General features: G+C 47.5%; 1 protein-coding gene across 8 annotated transcripts in view; it reads left to right on the top strand.

Moving 5' to 3' along the window:
- Positions 1 to 4117, top strand: part of EIF2AK4 (eukaryotic translation initiation factor 2 alpha kinase 4) — a 119275-nt gene that overhangs the window by 42135 nt on the left and 73023 nt on the right. The gene's annotated exons all lie outside the window — the stretch shown is intronic.

Here is a 4117-nt window from a genome sequence, read left to right as displayed (position 1 = left end):
TCTCACTGCTGTGGCCTCTCCCGTTGCAGAGCACAGGCTCCGGACGTGGAGGCTCAGCGGCCATGGCTCACGGGCCCAGCTGCTCCGCGGCATGTGGGATCTTCCCGGACCGGGGCACGAAGCTGTGTCCCCTGCATCGGCAGGCGGACTCTCAACCACTGCACCACCAGGGAAGCCCCTCACCTGGGCTCCTAATAATAGATTTTCAAACTACTTTTTGGGGACTGCCTGTTATACCCTAGGAAGTCAATAGAGATTGCTAGGAGGAGAAATGCCCCAGGTATTCCAAATGGAATACCTCTCTGTCCACCTTTGCTGCTGGTTCCTAATGGGTCAAAGACAAGGCCTCCCATTTAGAAAACAGCTTAAGGGGCATTCATGTGAGCAGTAGGGAGCGGCTGTAAATGAAGACGAAGCTTCGCTTGCTCGCCCTCCGTTCACCTCCTGCTGTGCGGCCCAGTCCCTAACAGGCCACGGACCGGCACCAGGGGCTGGGGACCCCTGGCTTGTGGGATCTTAGTTCCCCAACCAGGGATTGAACCCGCACCCTCAGCAGTAGAAGTGCGGAGTCCTAACCAATGGATTGCCAGGGAATTCCCTGATTTCATTCTTCAAAATGTCACCTTTAGCTTTCTGCCCTTCCTCATTGGTCAAGAATAACTTAGTAGAGGTTAGCAATAGCGTTATGTATTTTCACAAACAACACTGCAAACTTTAAGTAGAACCTATCTTTTCACATTTAACAGTAAAAGGAAGGACTCAGTAGGTAAAACTGTCCTAGTTTTCCTCTTAGAGAATAGCTCTGTGCTGTCAGTTTTTTTTTTTTTAATGTATTTATTTTATTTATTTATTTTTTGGCTGCGTTGGGTCTTCGTTGCTGCGCACGGGCTTTTCTCTGGTTGCGGCGAACGGGGGCTACTCTTCATTGCGGTGCGCAGGCTTCTCATTGCAGTGGCTTCTCTTGCTGCAGAGCACGGGCTCTAGGTACACGGGCTTCAGTAGTTGTGGCACGTGGGCTCAGTAGTTGTGCCACATGGGCTTAGTTGCTCCGCAGCATGTGGGATCTTCCCGGACCAGGGATCGAACCTGTGTCCCCTGCATTGGCAGGGGGATTGTTAACCACTGTGCCACCAGGGAAGCCCGCTCTGTCAGTTTTGAACTGGAGATCAGCACTATTTCTTATTTTGTTAATAATATGGTTGCCTTTAGATTGATTCATATATTTCTCTCTTCATAGAGTGGTTTGATAAACTGTGCTTGGTTTAGAAGCAGCTGTACAGTATTGTTTTACTACCTTTGCTGTCCAGCCCCAGTTAACAAAGGAAAAAAAAATCATTCCCAGACAAGTATAGCAGCATTTCATTTGTAGTTATATTTTTACTTATTGGTGAACATCCTTTGGAGAAAGGTTTTGTTTCACATCAGTCTCCATGATGGAAAAGAGCCCAGACTCAGAGCCAGACAGCTGGGTTCATATCCCACCTTTATCCCTTCTGGCGAGTGACTTAAACTCCCTACCCTGAGTTTCCTCCTCTGAAAAATGGGGATAACAGCAAAGTTGTCTCTTGTTATATTAATGAGGTGGCTTTTGGAAAGTACCTAAGGATGGGGCTGGTTGCCAGGAGAACCAACCATGTGATTTAGGGGTTTGGAACTGTCAGTCCCACCCCCATCCTCTGTGGAGAGGGGAGGAGCTGGAGGTTGAATGATCACCAGTGGCCAGTGAGTTAATCAATCATGCCTTTGTAGTGAAGCCTCCATTAAAAGCCAAAAAGGACAGGGTTCAGAGAGCTTCCGGGTTGGTGAACACATGGAGGTGCTGGGTAGGTGGTGGCCCGGAGAGGGCAAGGAAGCTCCAAGTCTCTTCCCACATACCCCTTTGCATCTCTTCCATCTGGCTGTTTCTGAGTTATAGCCTTTTACATTAAGCTGGTAACCTAGTGAGTAAAATGTTTCTGAGTTCTATGAGCTGCTCTAGCAAATTAATTGAACCCAGGGAGAAGGTCGTCGGAATCTCCAGTCACAATCTGGACTTGCTACTGGTGTCCCAATGAGGGTGGGGAGGGCAGTCTCATAAGACTGAGCCTTAACCTGTGTGATCTATCTACCTCTCTCCAGGTAGATAGTGTCAGAATTGAGTTGAACATATTACACCCAACTGGTGTTGGGGAATTGCCTGTTGGTGTGGAGAAACAGGCCCTCCCCTCAGTAGAACTGGGTGCAGAACGTTGTATGTGGTCAAATGAAAAAAGCAAGTTGAAGAATAATATGTACAGGATGATGTCATTTTTTAAAAATCAGTATCCACAAATTAAAACTTTATCTTTTGCTTGGATGTTTGTCCAAGACTTTATCCTTACCAGTAGTGTTTTAATATTTGGAAGGAGAAAGTATTCATGTGTTACTGATGTAATTAAAAATTAATTTTTTAAAATGGTTATGAAGAACCTAGGGGCAGGACAGGAATAAAGAAGCAGACGTAGAGAATGGACTTGAGGACACGGGGAGGGAGAAGGGTAAGCTGGGATGAAGTGAGAGAGTGGCATGGACATATATACACTACCAAATGTAAAATAGATAGCTAGTGGGAAGCAGCCGCATAGCACAGGGAGATCAGCTCATGCTTCGTGACCACCTAGAGGAGTGGGATAGGGAGGGTGGGAGGGAGACGCAAGAGGGAGGATATATGTATATGTATAGGTTATTCAGTTTGTTTGCTCTTTAGTTCTGCTAGGTCCTTGTTAAACGTTTCTTGTATTTTGTCTATTCTATTTCCAAGATTTTGGATCATCTTTACTATCATTATTCTGAATTCTTTTTCAGGTAGACTGCCTATTTCCTCTTCAGTTATTAGGTCTGGTGGGTTTTTACCTTGCTCCTTCATCTGCTGTGTGTTTTGCTGTCTTCTCATTTTGCTTAACTTACCGTGTTTGGGGTCTCCTTTTCGCAGGCTGCAGGTTCTTAGTTCCCTTTGTTTTTGGTGTCTGTCTGCAGTGGCTAAGGTTGGTTCAGTGGGTTGTGTAGGCTTCCTTGTGGAGGGGACTAGTGCCTGTGTTCTGGTGGATGAGGCTGGATCTTGTCTTTCTGGTAGGCAGGTCCACGTCTGGTGGTGTGTTTTGGGGTGTCTGTGACCTTATTATGATTTTAGGCAGCCTCTCTGTTAATGGGTGGGGTTGTGTTCCTGTCTTGCTGGTTGTTTGGCATAGGGTGTCCACTGTAGCTTGCTGGTTGTTGCGTGAAGCTGGGTCTTGGCATTGAGATGGAGGTCTCTGGGAGATTTTCACCGTTTGATATTACGTGGAGCTGGGAGGTCTCTTGTGGACCATTTCCTGAACTTGGCTCTCCCACCTCAGAGGCACAGCCCTGATGCATGGCTGGAGGACCAAGACCCTGTCATCCACACGGCTCAGAATAAAAGGGAGAAAAAATAGAAAGAGGATAAAATAAAATAAAGTAGAGTAAAATAAAATAAAGTTATTACAATAAAAAATAATTATTAAGAAAAATTTTTTTAAAGTAAAAAAAAAATCGGACAGACAGACGCCTAGGACAAATGGTGAAAGCAAAGCTATACAGACAAAATCACACACAGAAGCATACACATACACACTCATAAAAAGAGAAAAAGGGGAAAAAATAATACATCTTTGCTCCCAAAGTCCACCTCCTCAATTTGGGATGATTCGTTGTCTATTCAGGTATTCCACAGATGCAGGGTACATCAAGTTGATTGTGGAGATTTAATCCCTTGCTCCTGAGGCTGCTGGGAGAGATTTCCCTTCTCTTCTTTGTTCGCACAGGTCCTGGGGTTCAGCTTTGTATTTAGCCCCGCCTCTGCGTGTAGGTCGCCTGAGGGCGTCTGTTCTTCGCTCAGACAGGACGGGGTTAGAGGAGCAGCTGATTCGGGGGCTCTGGCACGGCCGGCGGGAGGGAGGGGCACGGAGGCGGGGCGAGCTTGCGGCGGCAGAGGCTGGCGTGACGCTGCACCGGCCCGAGGCGTGCCACGCGTTCTCCCGGGGAAGCTGTCCCTGGATCCCGGGACCCCGGCAGTGGCGGGCTGCACGAGCTCCCGGGAGGGGCGGTGTGGAGAGTGACCTGTGCTCGCACGCAGGCCTCT

Source organism: Physeter macrocephalus, chromosome 11 (assembly GCF_002837175.3).
Source record: "Physeter macrocephalus isolate SW-GA chromosome 11, ASM283717v5, whole genome shotgun sequence".
NCBI lineage: Eukaryota > Metazoa > Chordata > Mammalia > Artiodactyla > Physeteridae > Physeter > Physeter macrocephalus.
Note: the sequence above shows the minus strand (reverse complement) of the source record. Positions and strands in the feature narration are given on the sequence as shown.